The sequence below is a fragment of the Haemaphysalis longicornis genome, unplaced genomic scaffold (genome assembly GCF_048455015.1).
Source record: "Haemaphysalis longicornis isolate Haplotype H1 unplaced genomic scaffold, Haemaphysalis longicornis Haplotype H1 scaffold_20, whole genome shotgun sequence".
Taxonomy (NCBI): Eukaryota; Metazoa; Arthropoda; class Arachnida; order Ixodida; family Ixodidae; genus Haemaphysalis; species Haemaphysalis longicornis.
The window spans coordinates 5,123,559-5,143,090 of record NW_027526296.1 but is presented as its reverse complement, the minus strand read 5'-3'; the positions used below and the strand labels follow the sequence as shown (position 1 = coordinate 5,143,090).

The window sequence follows — 19,532 nt, the reverse complement described above, 5'->3', positions numbered from 1 at the left end:
AAAATGTTCACTTGGCTCAAATCCGCGCATTCTTTCCATGGATAAGGGTAGTTTGGGATCTTTTAGGTTGGTTTAGAAGCGGTGGGCAATATATCAACACATTTACTGCTCTGCAGTGCACCAGAAGTTCCAAGCTTGTAGTTATCTTGGAACAGAATATTGCACCCTGACCCAATGTAGTCGCAGGGACTTCTCCGCTTTTGGTCATGTGTGGCAACACCTGTCTTAGCACTATGGGCACGAATTATGCAATCTAGCAGGGTTTTGCAACAGCATGCGACCGGAGTCGACACACTGCGAGCCCTGCAGGTCAACACCTTCCCGCATCCTACCAGACTACACATCTATGACCAGACACATGTTCCTCCCCTTTGCCGCTTCTGTGGAGAGCCTGGGACTCTGACACAAAGTGGGCGGCTGCGACAAGTCCACCCCAGACCCCCCTAACATCCACCTTTCCACAGAGCTTTGGGAGAGAGCCTTGGCCAGCTCTGGCCTCGATGATCAGCTGCGCCTGTTCGAAAAGGCTGTTGACGCGGCCCAAGCTCAAGGCATCCTGGAATGAGGACGCCTCTCTCAGGCATTTTCTGGATTAATTAGTTTATTCTCTCTCTCTCTCTCAACACACCCAGCACCACCTCAAACTGTTTGTTTATACTGTGTTGCTTGCCAAACATAAAAAAACTTTGAGGGACAAGCACACATGGGCTATGCAAATGCCACAGTCCTTATGTGGCATTTATGTGCCCCATTGTTCAGTCAACGTTCATGAAAACTGTGTCCACACCTATTGCATAAATGGGTTCGTCTGAACACTCAAAAAAAAACACATTGCAGGTTACAGAGATTCAGGGTAGGAGCCGGTTCTACAGATTACCAGAGCACGACATCAGCACCTGGCCTGCAATTGAGCAAGACATGCTGGTTACAACACGACTACATGGATGGCTAAGTGAATTAAGCTATATTGAAGTGAATCTAAGAGGCATTAAAGGGAACAAGTGGACAACTAAGTTAATTTAGGGGAATCGTGATGTCTCGGCATTTAAGGTGGATGACACTGATATAAGGAGGATGACTCTGCCAGTTGAGGTGAATAATAAGTAGCCGATTAACATGGCTAATAAGCTGACAAATTCAGAAAAATGTGGATGATGAAGCAAATTTATGTGGACATCAATATAAAGCTCACCGGTAAAGCGTAAGAGGAAATGAACATTTTCATGTTCATTAAATCAACTTTCACCATCAACTTGTACCCCTTACCTATGCCCTGTGCCAAAATAAACACACTAAAAAAGAAGGTATGTTGACGGTGAATATAAATTAGCGCCTTTAATTAAGGGGAGTACACATGTACAAATGCGCCACTGTGTCCCAACAGATGCGCGACTCGTGGGAAGTCATTGCATGTTGTGCCTGTCTTTAATGCCCACTCAGGCAATGCATTAAAGGGGTAACATAAGCGACCCTGTGAACTTTTACGGATTGAAACTGCATTCGGTTTTTCATTGAGCTGCAGCCCTGCTGGTATGTGCCAGCGTGGGGAACTTTTTCTCCCACTTAACCTTGGAGAAGGCCAAGATCAACCGTTAGAATAATCGGCGACCTGTCCTCCAGGAAACCTTTTTCTCACCCAGAAGAGCAACAGAAGCACAGATTTACCAGTAGTATGCAGAATGTGAGCACCTTCCACCAGCTGCAATCGAATTTTGAAGACATGCTTTCAATATCAAATTAGTTTGAACCATGTTCCACGCTTGCATCATTCTTGGTCACATACCAACTAGCACGATAAGTCATCTGACAGGCTTTTTTTGCATCCCGTGGCCTCTGCAGCCAGAAATCAAACCCACCACCACCTTCTAGCCCAGCTTCGTGTTCGGCAGCATGCCTTACCACCCACTGGGTGAATTTTTGCTTAAAAAGCTCAGTTCCGAACACTAAAACTATTTTTGACCTGAGCGCCCCCAGTACCCCAAGCCAACCACCATAAAAGGTATCTATAGTGGGCAAAAGAAAGGCAGCAGCCAGTAGCAGCAAGTCTGTTTTTAACGTGCAGCAAACTTAACCTTGGCAAGAATTCAAGCCTCAAACCTGCTTCACAGGTCGGAAGGCACATGCCTGAAGTGGCCAAAGCAATAACTACACGCAATGGTGTCTAATGCTGGCGTTAAAATCCCCAAAATACTTTTTTTGCTGGCATTTAGTTTTTGCTAATAGTTTACCCTCTGAAGTGCAGTCATTGAATACTAGCGCCATCTTGCACTTGTGTGCCTGATTTAAAGTGCCTGCACGTCCATCCAACCCAGCTTCACATTTGTTTGCAATTTAAAGTCATGCACTCCCGCTTTAGAGGTAATATTACAGTTGAACAATTCCACTGCCGAAAAGTCCGCTCAACGAAGATTTCGGATAACCTCAATCGTTCGTCCAGCCACACAACCTACAGTGCTTACTATCCCTCACAAGTAGCTCAAATACCCGATTAATTCGAGCATTTTTATGGTCTGGTACTCCAACTTCACCAAGCACTTCCCTTACAGTATTCTGAAAGCATCCATACACACTGTAGTTCTCATTAAGCACTGGCATTTTAGCTCCCCTACTGCACACATTACACGCACACAAACACACTACTGCAAACGAGAATGCTCACACTAAAATACTGCACTTAAATATGACTTTATTCACAGCAAGATCAGAACAGCATGGACGTATGTGAAGACCCAGAAACCTTTCCCGAGTCATGCAGCGTACAAACAGTAAAAATACATGGTCAGTGCCAGGTCCCTGATGCTTTGCAAAGGCACCCCATGGCTTGTGCAACTGGACGCACGCCTCACTTGTACAGGGTCTGAAAATGGGCGCACAAACATCCCAGTCAGCATCAGCAAAGCATTACATAACAGCAAGCAGAAAATTCTACCAATATAGCTTCTGTACTCCAGTTTCAGCAGGTATAGTTTCTGAGGACGGTTCAGCGAGCAATGGAACGGAAAATGATAGGAGTAACATTAAGGGACGAGAACAGAACGGAGAGTGGGTCGGGGAACAAACGCGTGTTTGGGACATACTAGTACAAAATAAGCAGAAGATATGGGTGTAGGGAGGGCATGTAATGCGAAGGCAACATAGCCATCGGTCATTAAAGGAGTACTGACACGAAATTTCTCGCTTTCAGTTTTTATGCTGTAAAGAATGCCTATCGGCCCAGTAATTACGAAAATCGAACCGAAAGCCATCAGCCGCCAACACAGAATTATAGCACGTTTATTGCAACCAATTTCAAATTTGGTAGCTGCGCGGGAAAATGGCCGTTCGAAGGCCAGCCTGCAAGCGGGCCAGCCTTACGTCACGGTCTCACCCATGACGTCAGGACGTTTTTCTTTCCTCCATGCGTTCGCCGCATCGTCTGCTACGATTGCACATGGTCCGCACTCACCCGCACAGTCGACATGTCGTATGAATCGTCAGACTCGGATGAGTCGCTGCCACCTGACAGACAGAACAACTTTATTTGGCCAGGCGATTAGGCCGGCGATGTCTTCGCCGTCGTCCGTTTTTTAATATCACTGCGGCTCGAACCAGTGCAGACCGTGATATCGCCACTCTTCTAATCAATCTGATCGCGAAAACGAAGTTCCACATGCCAGAAAGTATAGATGTTAGTGTGTTGAAAAATTGTGCTAGGGGTTGTTATCAGCGCTGAATTTAAAAGTGGCGTTCAGATATTTGCCGCGATCGTAAGCCTACGCTGACCGGCAGCGGAGGTTCGGCGCTCCGACCCAGCACTGCCGGCACCGCGGTGCAGCGAGCGGCCGAAAGATGGCGCCACCTGCGCGCTAGAATCAAAACAGGCCGCGGCAGATGTCTTGGTCACCGATCGCTGAAACGGAAATTATTGGCAAAATAAAGCCCCATATGCGAAAAAGGGGATGATAGTGTGGTGAAAAGTTGTGTAAGGGATGGTCATTCGCAGTTGTACAGATACCAGTGATCAAATAGTCGCCACGATACTAAGCCTAAAGTTCCCAACACCCAAGGTGACCCGTGCAACCTCGAGTCCGCTGGCTTGGGCGACAGTTCTTGCGGCCGCCGCCGCACACGAACTCAGTCCACATTTAGCGCTGCATGTCGTCGCGTGAAAAATAATGCATCTTGGCGTCGTCATCGATTTGCTCGGACAAGCTTCCACGAGCAGTACCTCGCATACCGCGAGCTTGCCATAGCACAACTTGGGCGGGCTTGGCGACGCGCACCGCCGCGTCGCCGCGGTGCCCGTCGACATTGCGCACCGCGCAGTTTTCGGCACCAGTGCAAGGGATGGGTCACCGCCCCATCAGGGGGAGGCCACCGCCATGCACCGGCCACGAACTGAAGAGCAAAGACGTCGAACACGCAACGTTTACAAGCATTGCTCACACAGCTACGCCCACGTCTCCTGCCCAAACGAATACAGTCAAAACCCGCGATAACGAAATCCCGCTGGTACGAAATTCCCGCGGCAACGAAATATTTTCGCATCCCCGGTGAACGTCCATAGACGCCCATGTATTTTATATCTCGCGGCAACGAAACGTTTTTGGAAACTGATCCCGCGTTAACGAAATTCGGTGCAAGTTTGGTCGGCATTTTACCTACCCATTGGAGGGTAACTGTATCCAAAAAGTGCTCAAGTGCATTTTTTTTTGGACTGAAAGTGCGTAAACTTCAGCCACAGCACGTTTGCATGGCCGCCGCCATATTTGTTTACCAAAGACCGCGCAGCCGGCGGCCGTGGAGGCAGCCTCACAGCGGCACCACCAGGGGGCGACACATGGTGACTCAAGTCGCGGCTTTGGCTACGCTAGCCCACTATTGCTGAACAGAGCGCATGCGTTTGTTGTTTGTGTGTGGCGATTGGCATGTTTGCTCTCAGTAAGATGCCTTCGCCAGCCCAAAAGTGGAGGTTTTTATCGCTACGAGATAAGGCAGCCAGCATCGCCCAAGTCAGTGGCCCAAGGGAGGATAGCGCCGACGAGTTTGGAAACGCCTGCAACTAGCTCAACCATTTTGAAAAGCAAGGATCCCACCAGTTTTCAATGGCGCACGTGCGCAAAACAAAACAGTGACAGCTGTGACCTTTCTGGACGTCTAGAAAGCGGTGCTCACTAAGTTTTGTAAACAGTACTGGTGCAACGAGGTGCCACTCTGTCTGGCAAAGTTCGTAAACAGAAGAAGCTGGGCTCCACTTGCATGATCGGACATACTCGGTGCCGAGGGCCAGGGCGGAAAACGTGCAGAGAAGGTGAACCCACGGAATGTTTTGGATGCGTTTGACGCGATCTCGTTCTTGGGCGCGCACGATGACTAGCAATGAACCACTTGTACAGTGATAGCTGAACTGTGACGTTGGCTGCAAGGTAAGGCTCAGGAAGTAATATAACCGACTTGAGGAAATAAATTTTTGGTTGGTGGCCAATTTTTCAGTCGTTTATGTTTCATTCTCGCGGCAACGAAATTCCCGCAAAATCGAATTTTCTTGCTTTCCCCGCCGGTTTCGTCATTGCGGGGTTCGACTGTACCACCGACAACAGCAGCGCAGGATATCATTTCCGGCTCCGAAAACGACTATATGACGTCACCCTGAACCGGCCAGACAGGCAGGCCGATGTTTTGTCACCTGACGTTCAGGAACGGTGGACGAGCATTACTGCGCATGCGCCAACTAGACATCAAAAAACAAAAAAGCGACTTTTTTTTTTTTGCCGGATGTGACGTCATGGTTAAAAAAAATGGCAGCTGTTGCGCGGTCATTTCGCTGCGCTCTTCTCGTCGTGATTTTTGCCTGCCGTTGCAGCGGTGCATAGGTGTTTGACTCACGATTGTGATGAAGGTGCTCTCGAAGAACTTCTGGAGAGCACTTACGGTGGTGTGCAGCGTGTGATCGGGACGCTGAATGTGTGCGACTGCCTAATTTTCGCGTAGTACGTTGCGACCACGACCGTCGTGTTGCGACGGTGACCACGGGCGCTCTGCATCAGTTCTGCCGCCTCGATTTACGACAGTGATGAGTGCGTTCCCGTCGAACTTCTGCACTGTGTTTTATTAGAGCGCCGTGTTGAGGCCGCTGGGCGTTTCGCCGCCTACGTGCCGTGGCGAGAGGCAGCAACGCTGGTCAGACGAGGGCACTGGGATGGCGCCAACCTCCTTGGATGGCGCATGACCGCTCCCATCGTAACCAAGCTAGCCACTGCAAACGTAGACCACTTCTACGTAGACCACAGGGCTGTGTTTTTGTCCCAGTACAACGGAGTTAACCTGTGCGAAGGTATAATTGTGTGTTGGGAGTCGTGAGGCAGGCAGGTAATGTTCACCATCGCGAAGGTGTAGTAACTACCATGATCTGTCTGCTAATCCCTTTGTTGATGATAATAGGACATGCAGCCCGGTGGGAGGTAGGGCTGCGCACAGGACAAAGGTTTTTTTTGTTGTTGTTGTTACCAGGAACCAAGCCTTAATAATATACATCCAGGCCTCAAGTAGTGAACGAGAAAATATTAACTAGTTGCACTTAGCCCTGGTGCCAAAGCATTTTTTTTTTCGTGGGCCCTCTCAAGTTACCGTTTTAAAATTATCCCTTCTAAGGCACGTTCAAGCTGGTATAATGCCATGCATTCAACAGATGCTGGACAGTTCACCCATTATGTCCTTGATGTCTGCTGTCACATGCCGAAGAACAATATGGTACTTTAGTTTGTACTTTTAGGAACAGATCTTATGATGTGCAATGCTTTCAAGTTTATTTCTTCTGTGTTTAGCGTGACTGAGGACTTGTCTGCAGCAATATTACCGCAAATAAGTTATTGCTTGTCGAACAGCACAAAAGTACCACTACAACTTAAAACTGAAATTAGTCAGGGATGAGGTTTTGCTTGTCAGTTTTCTCTCTCTAGCAGTGATGGCAATGGCAGCTGAGCAGTGACGTTGCTGGGTAAACTTGCACCCAGGGCCCAGAAAATTTGTCTCCCCCTCACATATACAAAACAATTATTAATAATAAAACTAGTGTTATTGTTATTATTGATAATATTAATGTATTCTATTGTTAGCATATGAAGGCTGGTTCACACTTGCGACTGGAGCTACCGAAAGCGATTTCTGTCACTCTTGTCACTCGGCATTGCTCTCATCGCGCAACAAGAGCAATTGGTCTCGACAAATTTTGTGTCTTTCATTTGGATACCAATGTAAAAAAAACTTTTTACAGCTACTTAATGCATGGGCTTCGAAACGTCGATGCAAGCATGCATAATATGTGACATGCGATGCGAAATGAAGCCACAGGATATTAATATTTATTTATTTATGATACCTTACAAGCTCAATGAGAGCATTGAGTAAGGGGGGTACACACTTCAAAGAGTAATAGGGCGGTCATCAATAGCATAGAAAACACAGAAAGTAACACAACTTCGTACAATGCATGTCTAGTCACTGAAACTCAAACAAATGTGAAACTCAAACTCAACTCAAACTCAAACACACTCAAACAAATGTGAAACTCAAACTACTTGATGTGTAGTTATTTATAAAGAACTGGCAATATAGTATTAGAAAAGTAAGCAGCAAAATAAGAAGCCGTGTGTTATTTAGGCAATAATTGGCGGTGAGATCTTTGAGTGGCGCCCCCTGGCTCTGACGTCGGCTTAGGGATTCGCGCCGCTGTCGTCTGCTACACTCCGCTTGTGAGGGGCAACAGTGCCTGGGCTAGAAATCGCCCGCTTCGTTGCTGTAGTGCGTTAAAAAGCATATTTCTAGCGACTCAGTTATTTTGCCAGCTCCTGACGCATCTGAATAATTTGAAGCTGTATCCCCCACAAGTTATCCCCCACACACGAAGAGATAGAGAACACCTTTCTTCAGAGTGTCGGTCAGAAGATCGTGTGTAACTCGTCCTTGCTTATTCGCGAGGATCAGCGATCAGAGCTTCTCGATAAGTATTCAAAATGCGTAGGCTTCCCTGCAGTATTTTTGAGATGCTCCTATGAAGACTCGACAGTCTAATACTACGTACCAAGCAGCGGCCTCTACACGCTCATCGCACAGCAGGAAATAAAGCGGCTTTCTTCTGTTTCTTTCGTTGCTGTCTTGTATCAGATTAATGTTTATTGCTTTTTTTTTTCTGCCCAACGCATTAATTTTTCTGCGCCGTCACCAACTTCTTATTAGGAGGTTTCGGGATGTTTGGGAGCCTCACAAAGGTCGTGTGGATATTTCCTTCATTTTGTATGGCATACATTCCCTTCTTCACAAACTGGCTTTCATTACGGCTGCGTGCAAGAAGGTTCATATCCGCAGCGTGCTTTGTTTATACACATGCAAATACAATGAGAAGGTTTGTGCTACGCCACCGCGATCACGTCCTAAACAACGTGGTCCACAGTACTCGAAGGCGGCTTTTGTGCTCCGAATTTATATCGTAATTATATCGTTATCATAACGAACTGACTCTCAACTCGAACAATGATGACAAGATTACGGTGTTGAAGGCATGATATACTTGCTAACTAACGTAATAAATAGTATACCTGCACATATTACAAGACTCGAAACCGAAGAAGAATTCCAAGTAGCTCTTTATTGCTTTTCAACCCTTCCAGACGCGAAGAACAAATCGTATTCTACTCGGGATGGCGTTCTATGATTTGAAGAAAATTACTTTTACTCTCTTGTCCTGGACTGAGGACCCGGCCCACTAACCAGATCGATTTAATTGTTAAACAAAGTTTTCCCCTCCTCCTCCTCTTGAGTGCAGTTTTCCTATAACGCATATCCGAATATCGGGAAGATATGGCTGTGCAAAATGTTCCGAAATATCCCTCCAGGTCTTAACAAACATATATGTGTTACTATAAATTTAACGAAGACGTGACTCGTTTTGCTCAATAAACCTCCATACTGGTTAGATGCCTGGTATAGAATCAGCACGCGCGTATGTACACACTGGGTTATTTGGAACTCAACCTACAGTTCTTGCAGTCTATAGTGCATGTCGGCAAACTTTCATGCCTTGACAACGTAAAGTGATGTGACAAAACGCGTTCGAGTGTTCGGCAAGGTTGCAAAAACTGTTTTACCTTGGGAATCGTGATGCCTTCTGCCAAAGCCGACAGCCCTGAAGGCCTAGAATTTGTTTTGGTCTTCCATTTTCGCTGTTGTCGGTTATTAGCAGCTGACTGTTCCTTCTGTTCGAATGCTTACATGAGAAGCTGACGCCTAGCTCCGACTCTTCGCGCTCCGCACAGGACCGGCTTCGCAAGGAATGGGTTGGCGCCGGCAATGTTTCTCCCGTAGCGGTATCCAAAACTATACTTTAATTGACACCATGAGCTAGTGTATGCGATTTTAAGCCTATTATCATGATAAAAAGTTACCCACACGCCAATTCTGGTGCGGACAAGCATCAGACGTTGACCGAGCGCAAAGAAACAGCAGAGAGAGCGATATCCTGAGTGAAGCAGACGACAAATGCGAGAATCCCTAAGCTGACGTCACGGAGGCGCGCTTCGCAGCGCCGCTTGTGTTCGCGCTCACCGCCAATAGCTACACGAGCTTGGTTTAGAGAACCCCAGACGACGACTCTGGTGCAGATCTTGATACACAACACCGACCTTTTCATTGAATTAGGCATCGATAAAAATCCTAACAGTAAGGAGCATCATGGTGTGTCACTCGCCAGCACGAAAACACCATTAGCAGCCGAGAAAGGAGTGGCCAAGAGCTACTTGCAGCAGCACAGGGTGTAATGCGCCAAACCAAAGTAGGGTAGGGGAAAGGTGAAGGCTGATATGCAGCAGTGTGAGAGTACCACATCTTACAGTCGATACCAAGCAAATGGATGCCTGCAAGAGCAATGGAGGTGTGATAGAGTCTCGGGCCTCGTCAGAAAACGACACTATAAGGTAGGTGGTCGCCAGAGGCGTTCAGAAAGCTTTGCAGTCCGCTGTGCCGACTAAATCATGCAGACGTCCCGTGGGCATGGAGGAGGGTGGCCAGCAATGATAGGGCTGTTTAAAGGCAACACATGCAAGACAAATAGTCGCTTCATTCGCATTAATTTTCCTGTGTCTAGGAACACACCTTGAACAAGTTATGCTTGAAGGATTACAGGCGGAGCCTGGTGAAAGAAGGCTGGGGGAGAAATAGAAGTTGTCCCAGCAAATAAACAACAGCCGAACATAAAAAAAGCTATTTCCAAGTTTGTGCAGGAAAAGTGGTATACAATGTGAAAGAAACGGCCGCCCCACAAATTGGGAATAACTGCCTGCGCCTGCCCGTTTGTCACTAAAGGCAGCATGCAACTGCTGGAAATTTCTTTAAGTGAGAATTTCAGTACGTTTGAAATAAATACATTGTCGGGTCTCTTTATTTCTATGGTTATGTTATTTCTGAGAATGGAAGCAGATAGAAAGGGAACTTTTAGCGTTGAAAGAGACGACTGGCCGTACATGAGTCGTCTAAGCGGCCAGTGCACGGCTAGTCGTGTGGATGTTTGTCTGCGACAATGTTGTCGTTTCCTTTCGTACGTTGTAAAAAGATTCCACCACACATTTGCAAATAAGTTAATTGACATTGGCGTCTTGGGAAAACGAACACAGTATAAAGTATAAAATGTGAGGTTCGGGCTTACCAGTGATTCAGCCAGAGGAGGAAATCTGAATTGAAGGAGGTTACGAAGCGATAAAAAAAGAACTCTTGAGTAAAATATCAGATTCGTACGGGCCCGAGTGTATCAGCGCCATACGCTGGCTCACAACCGTTCGGTCGCGCCCATCCCGATGTGTTGGTGATAATTTCATTGACGTCGTTGTACAGTCGAGTAACTCAAGACAGATCCTAGATGAAACAACCTTTTCCCAGTAGCTGAGGAAATAATATCGCCCTCTCCAACCAAAAGTAACAACCAAGAACAAGACGTTTGGGACCCATCTAAATTCCCTCTTCTTTCAGGGGTGACTGGGGTCGCGTCGTAGCGCCGGTCACTCACAAAGTGCCTCGCTGTGGAGCGCGGTGCCCGCATGTACACAAGTGGGAGGGTTCGGAGGGAAGGATTTATGTTCTTTGCATCTTTTCCGCCAGTTGGTCACGCTTCTGGAGCGTTTCACCGAAGTCTCTTTTGCGGTCTGATGTTTTGCAGTACTGGGCGACGGTTTTGCAGCCGGACGTCGTTGTTGTGCTGCCTGAGTCGTTCCAGTAGATTTTTCCTCCCCAATGCATGGGGAGGGGCACTCAGCTCAAAAATCGTGTATACAACACCGGGCGTCCTGTCCTTTGTCGCACAGTCTTCAACATTTTTTTTCTAGTAATGTTCACAAAGCACTCAGCAGAACGCTTTCACTAACACAGAAACTGCCCCTCACTCCCACCTCAATTATGGTGGGGTCTCCCGACCATATTCCGGGATGGGAGCACTCAGCGGATCGAATGCCTAATGATGGAAAGTGGGTGACGTGCCTGGTGTTTATCTTTTTGTTATGCACTTAATTCGTTGTCCTGTCCTTTTTTTTCTCACCCTCCACCTTGAAAGATGAACCTACCAGAGCAAAATATTTAGGTCATCAGCTTCAAATATTTCTTCACTTAGAACTCCTTGGGACGGCCACACGAAAACCATGATAAAATGGAAAGAAGATGAACACACTTTGAAGATGAATCCGCTTTATTTATGTGCGCAAAGCAGATACTCATTTATATTGCTCTTAACTTACAGGGGAATGAAATAAAAAAACATAGATTTACCTGATTAAAAGTTAGGTAAATAAAATAAATGCCTACATAACTGTTCTATTTCTTGCATGATTTGTTCGACAAGCTACTCGTCCGTTGTTCTTTTAGTTTAATTACACGGGGCCGCATGGGATACGCCCCTTCCATATAATGCCATCTTCGTACAATTGCCATGTGCTGGCTGCGTCACTGGGCACGATGAAGGAAAGTCAACGACATAAAAAATATGAGCTATCAACACCCGATATCAGATCCTTCGCGATTGCTTAAATCGCAAATTGGTTGGTTAGTGCAAGCACTGAAGGAATCTGGTGCAACCAAGGGGAAATCGCGACAACCCATTTGTCTCGCCTAATGTTGGACAACTGAGCTCCCACCCCTCCTCTTCCACTTGCGCCCCTCCTCCCAACACAGGCTTAATTTGTACAGTTAGCTCCCCCGCACCAACCTTCATTGCATGTTTCACACTTATTTCATTTCGTTTTAATTATCAGTCCCCGCTTCCTCAAGATTCAATCTTCCCCATATTTTTTTTTTTTTTTCAGGTCATTTTCACCTTGGTTTCCTTCTGAAAATATGACAACCGGACCGGGGTACACGGTCGCCGACGCGTCACTGCGAAGACTCCAGAAAATGCTAAACATTCACCATGACCCGTACACAACATCTCATGTGCGTAAAAAAAGCCAGATAAATAACCGCTGAGGACACATGACCAAAGTCTCGTAGGCTTGGATGCCTCCCCCTTCACTTCTCTTCCCTACTGATCTTGTCTGCCACCCCAACAGTGGCTCTGGACGTGATGAAGGGGCTTTGTTAGGCCCCTGTCGTCCCATTGAAAAGCAAGCTCACTCGCTCGCTACACCCCTCCGAGCGTCACAGTCGTATACCGACGCACCCCCTCTCCAGGAATCGTTCCTTGTTCGCCTCCACTCACCCTGCAGCCAAGTAACTCCTCAAGTCGCACCCATCCTCGACTACTGCGACATGCCTGGATGCCAAAATTCTCCTCGCTTTCTTCCATTGTACCAGGAAACAAATTTGAATAGACTGGTGGGGACGTAAATTGAACAGGCCAAAGCTGCGGTCTCGTTACAGTTGTCTTCCAGTTTTCGACGTCAGCATTACACATTGTAGGGGCACAAGTGGCACTTAACCAAGGGGCTGGTACCCGGGGCCCAGGGACCCCCCCCCCCCTTAGCGACGCCACTGCAGCTGAGAGTTTTTTGTCACTACAAATGACAACTTACCTTTTGTATATATATTTAGAGGTGTGTGATTATCAACTTTGCGTCTGTGAATTGAATACAAGTTAAACTTGGCTGTAAATTCAATAAAATATTTTTGAATACGAACAGTAAAAGCTGGCTGCGAATTGAATATTTTCAAACCACACTATCTTTTTTTTGGTGTTTCTAGAGTGTATAAAACATAACTACACCAAAAAAGACAGCTTAGGCAGTCAGAACTAGACACATCTCTGTCCAGGTACTTGCGCTTGACATACAAAAAATTTGATGTAACAGAGAAAATAAAACATAGACATGCAAATCAGTGCAAAAAGAATTTTGCATACATTGTCATAAAGAAGTATGGGTTCCTCAAAATACTGTGAACACACTAAGCATATTAGGTATATTTAATATGATAGGCAGCAGTCCCCCCCCCCAGTCTCCTCAATGATTGGAAGGAGGCTGGGCATGCTAGTTGCCCGTGGGACCTCACCAATAAGCCAGCAATAACGTTTTATTTCTCACTTCTGCTATTATATTTATAGGAAATCTATTTTAGATTATAAATTTTGCTTTCGTAGTGTTGCACTTGACCTAACATACACCACAGTTAGCGAACACTTGCTTGGTGCAAGGCTTCTGCTTTGGGCTTTTGGCACGGCTTCGGTGTCATGCAGAAAAACCAACCCGCAAGGTCTTACCATGTAGTGAAGCTTTAAAGTTTGCACGTCTTCAGATAGAGCAAACATTCGTTCCTCTACTATTTGTAAATTTCAAATATTTGAAACAGAGCTGCAAATCGAATATCAAAAAGTACTCGCACAGTATTCTAAGTTGCGAATGTTCACACACCTTCAAATATACTGCCTGGACGCTACAGTATAAGTGTATAATTTACACAAATAATTTCATGAATGAGAGTTAAAAATGCAGTAAAGTGTTTCATGCAAGTTTGACGCATTTATTTGAAATCGCTGATAAGCATTGGGTGCAGTTGATTGGATGCTTAACCGCTCTGTCTTCCCTGTACTATCTCCTACATCCCCTCAAACTCAACGGGCATGGCTTCATTTCTCCTACTCCCTTCTTTAGACACTGCTATGCTTTCCTTTCTTTCTCCACCGGATTCGACCTCCCTCGAAGAATACGCCATTGCCCTTGCAATAGAGCACGCTACTCTTAATGTTCCTACCACCACGCCAGTATATATCTTCTGCGACTGTCAGTCAGCCCTTCGTAATTTCGCTAACCATGAGACCCACCCACACACCACTGATTTCATCACTCCGATACTTGCATCGAATCCTCGGCCACGCTTCACACTGGTTTGGGTTCCTGGCCACGCTGGCATGTGCGGGAATGCCTCAGCAGACGCGCTTACCCGAGTACCTTTCCCGGGTTCGTCCATGTCCTGGCCAACCTTGTACCACCCGCCGACGGTTTGTACTCAACACCGCGCTTCCCGCCATTACAAATTACACACTCAACACCTATCACGCACCCTGTACCCACCCCCCAGTTCCCGCCTAACTCGTGAGGCTGCGTGCCTCATTCAACAGGCTCAAACCTCTTCACTCCCCTCCCATCACATTCTTCACCGCATCTATCGGCGCCCTGGCCATCCTTCCTGCCCCAGGTGGTCTTCGTATCCATCCATCCCTCATTCTAATTGGGACTTCACCCCATCATCTCTTACCCAATTCCTCACTTTCATCACTTCCTGAGAGCTCTGGCTGTCTCCCCCGCCGACAGTGAACATCAGGCTGCCCAGGAAGCTCTCTACAAACACGTGCACCGGGTCCGCATGGGCATTCAGGAGTACTACGTGGATCCAGTGAATTGAACTTTCAAATTAGGACCAGGCATTCAGGAGTACTACGCAGATCCGGTAAATTTAACTTTCAAATTAGGACCTGGACTTATAAATAAGTGTTTGTTCTCTCTCTCTCTCCTTCCTTCCTTTACAGGGTGGGCATTCATAGGGGCACGTGTTGGGTAATATGTTGTGTTATAGTATGTGTGGGTTTGTAGGCATCTGTAAAACGGCTTTGGACTTAGAGGTTGGTGAGGGAATCTGGCAGGTCTTTTCTGCTTTCTACGAATCCGTGGCTTGTAAATTTGAGGGCAGCAGTGCGTGCCGCCTCATTCCCTTGTAGAAAGGCGTGATGTCCAGATGAGGTAGATGATCACTAGCTTTCGTATGCGTCGTAGTGTATTTGAGGTGTGATGCATCCTTCTTGATAAAGGGACATGCTTACTGGGAAGCACGGTGGAATCTGTCATGGCTATGCTTGCATCTGTTTTTTGCAAAGTTGTGGAAGTGGTAGTGGTGAGTGTGGCGGGCATCAAGGGTTTCTTATGAGTGATTAATGGCAGACGTCCCAGGGTTTTGTGCTTAAATATGCATCAAAACAGTGAACTGAATGAAGGTGGCTACGCAGGCTAGTTGAGACTTCATCTTGGAAATTTTGGTCAAATGTCAGGCATGACTCAAGGAAAGGATAGAGACAGGAATGAGCTTCATCAACGAAGCTTCATTTCCCTCTGAGAGTGATTACAAAGTAAACAAAACCCTTATGTGACACTGCTTTAACACCACATGTAAAAAGCAATTACAGCTGCTGCACACTTCACACTAATTATTCAGTATTCTATAGTGCATCTGTCTCCCGCCTTTATCACATAGGCCTCAAAGATTTCTCGTTCCTGTTTTGTGCCATACAACTTCAGCACTCTCGTCATATCAAATTCTGGCATGCAGCCACCTGGCGTGCATTGAGTCTTGGAGTGGAGCACCAAATCAGTTTATGTTCAAGTCGTCAGCAATGCGGCATGCTCCCACCACCGCCTGTTAGGGCCTTGTCTGCTCTATGTACCATCAAGATACATTGAAATAGGAACAACAAACCATGTGACTTTCAGTATATGCTGTGCATCATGGTGACGGGCTGTGTAGACACAGGAGGAACAAAGTTACAAGAATTCGTGTCCAACAGTGTTATGGAAATAGCATTTGAGAATGTTAATTTGGCCCACTGCCGCATGTCGTGCGGGGTCCCGCTACGGTTATCAAACTTTGTCACTGTGTAGGATCAAGCAGAACACGACGAAGGCTGATAGCAGAAGCACAAACGGGCACCAAATATGGTGGTAGGCGAAATAAATATTTTCACAGACCGAACAGTGCCCTCTCGACACCCACGTGCAAGTTGGTCGAACTGGAAGTACATAATACCTTAGATAAACTGCACGAAGCTTACCATCACTCCCAAACCTCCCGCCTCAACCACCTACCAGACGAGACACCCTTGAACTCCTCGTATATCCAGCGCCCCAAGAACAGCAACAAAGTGTGCCCCTCCACATCCGTCAACACATTTGTACAGCTCCCATACCGCGATATACGCATCAATACGCTCGTCAGGAAAGCAACCCTCTGGAGACCAACGAAACTAACGCGGATAATTACAATTACAAACTTTTCATTTCTGCGCGCCAAGAGTCCTCTGCAATGATTTAACAAGAATATGCAGCAGGACCATGACCTCCTGAATATAATGTCCCGGAGCTTATGACAGCACGCAGCGATTACAAGACACGGGGTTCGACGAACCAAAGCGACGCGCAGGAATCACCTTTGTAGGTCGCAATAGTCTTGTCTTGATATTTCTTATTCAATGACCGTGTGGTGTGGTGAGCGACAAGGGTTTCGTGCGAACGATCGTTCGCGGCTGGCCATGATAGCACCGCCGTTTGAAGTTGAAAGCCTACGCGCACTCGCACGTCGGAGACGAAACGCCCAGCGGCCTCAACACGGTGCTCTAATGAAATGCAGCGCAGAAGCTTGTAGCGAGCGCACTCATCACTCTCGCAAATCGAGGCGGCACAACTGATGCAGAACGCCCGTGTTCACCGTCGTAACGCACAACGCGCAAATAAGGCGGCCGCACACACTCAGCGTCTCAATCACACGCTACACACCACCGTGAGTGCTCTCCAGAAGTTCTTCGAGAGGGCCCTTACCACAATCGCAAGCCGAACACCTATGCACCGCTGCAACGGCAGACAAAAATCACGGCGAGAAGATCGCAGCGAGGTAACCGTACAACAGCTGCCATTTTTTTTAAAACGATGACGTCACGTCCGGCAAAAAAAAAAAAGTCGCTTTCTTTGTTTTTTGATGTCTAGTTGGCGCATGCGCAGGAGGGCTCGTCCACCGTTCCTGAACGTCAGGTTGTTTTGTCACGCCAAAAGCAATTTCGCTAGTGCTGCCGATTTGTGGAAGCTCGCGGCCTGGACAATCAAAATCGATTTTAGATGTGATTCCGGCCTCGGATCGCTACAAAAATTTCTGTGAGGCATCTGTACAAACTACTAAAGCCAATTATATATCATTTTTTAGGCGTCAAAATGTGGTGTCAGTACTCCTTTAAGGGAAACTGAGTGAGATCTCTAGAGAAGGCAAGCATGGCAGGGGGTGGCAGAAGGTTTGGCGGGCAGATGAGGTCAAGAAGTTTACGGGGACAAATTGGTAGCAGGTAGCACAGAACCAGGATAAATAGATATCCATTGGAGAGGCCTTTGCCCTGCAGTGGGCATAGACAGGCGGGTGATGATAATAGTTCATGCCAAAAGCTGGCGTTGTTTTGAAAGCAGGTCCTCTGAGGCAGTTTCATGCTAGTATTATACTACAGGGAGATCGGAGTGCTAGTGTCGATGCAAGCCGTTCCTCAACGAGCAATGCACTGTACAGTGTCCCATTTTTACTTGACATGGCTTATCAACAAGCTCAAAAGTTGTCTGTGACGGCAAAAACTAAAATATTGTTTAACCACCATTAAAAGTTGTTTTATCAATAAAAAGGCGTGGCTTTGAAAAGATTTATTTGTCAGAAATCATTTTTAAAACATTCATGCATGGTGAACGAGGAAAAAAACGTTACGCTTATTGGTTTTGTCGTGATGAATGAAAAAAAGCCACGTGGCGAGCCAAGCCAAGCAAGAATGGGAGACACTGTCACCTGTTATGGCAGCATGGCCCACAGTGGAACGGCACTTGAACGAACAAGTTTTCCTTCTAGTGCACATTAATGCGTAGTGTTAAGGACCCCATGTCACAGAAAAGCCAGCGTGTAGTTTCATTGACGGCATTGGCTGAGTGAAAAATCTCGTAGCGCCACCTAGCGGCACCACTGCAAACCACGAGATCGCAAGGCGCTACCAATAGATGGCATGCGAGCAAAAGCGGAAAGTTTTCATTGCTTGCAGGAACCACTAAGAGCATAACAAACGAATGACAATGTGACACAAAGGGGGCCTGAAGACGCTACTGCATTGCACGCTTAAATGTCCTCCAATCTTTTTTTAACAGCAGAGCTATTTAAGCTTTCAGTTCCTCCGTCCAGGGTTACTACAAAAAACTTAAAAAAAAACACCGAGTGCACGTAAGCGTACGCCTCATCAGGAGCACCCAACGTCGGCCAGGCTTGTGCCACGTGAGGAGCTCACACAAAAAAAAAAAAAAAAAAGTACGAAGCGCTTGTGAGCGTGCGCCTTACGAGAAGCGCGCGGCATCGTCCAGGCTACTTTGACGGGCAGTCTAGCAATGCGCACGCAGCATCAGTATCATGCCCTTCCTCTGTTGGCTGCACCTATTCTCCCATACAGACCTGCTTGACGAACCGGGGCAGGGCCAGGGCGGCCTGGTGCACCTCGGGAGAGTAGTAGCGCACTTTCATGCTCCGCAGCTGCTCCTCGCTGAACTTGTGCACCGGGTTGCGGAAGTCCGTGTCCTGCACACAGGGGTGAGGAGAGCGGACATGCGCGCAGCTTCGAGTCACAGACGTCGCCAGTCAGTGACTAGGAAATTTTTTGCAGGGGGAGGCCACCGCCATTTCATAAGCGTCCTGAAATTGGAGAAATTATTTCGTCAACAAATTCACGTACCTAAACTCTGTTGGGTTGTTACACTCATATGGCCAAATAGTATTTTCTTTATTTCGTTATTTCTGGCAAAAACAAAACTCTGAAATTTAGAGCTGAAAATGAGAAACAATAGAAACACCCCTCAAGGCACTAAGTCTGCTTACATGCTTTTAGGACGTAAGCATAACAACTTCCCCCCTTGGGATGCTTATCAAAGACCGCATGTTTGCGCCACTTTCATTTCTTTGCCTTTTGGCGGGAACTGCTTCAGCAGGCACACTGGCGACACTCCATGCCACGGCTTCCCAACATCAGAGCTCCCAGTGGCTGGCGTGTGCCTGTTTTACTCGCACGATGTCACGCTGACACACTCAGCTCACACTCTGGAGAGGCAGGTTTAATGTCCGTATGAACTCAAATGTGTCATTTACTCTTCACAGCAATGGCCATTTCTTGGACTGTACCAAGACAACAAGTGCGAGTTTTTTTGCAAAGTAAGGCAATTAAGACTTTCGTCTTAAAATTACAGTGCATGTGGTTTATGCAGCAGAAAACACAGTTTGGCAAGCTGTGCACAAGGGGCAGATCGATGTGGTTTCTAGAT

General features: G+C 46.9%; 1 protein-coding gene across 1 annotated transcript in view; it reads right to left on the bottom strand.

Moving 5' to 3' along the window:
* The window catches only part of LOC144172326 (mitochondrial 2-oxoglutarate/malate carrier protein), a 139,602-nt gene that overhangs the window by 36,742 nt on the left and 83,328 nt on the right, over positions 1-19,532 (bottom strand). The window lies entirely within an intron of this gene.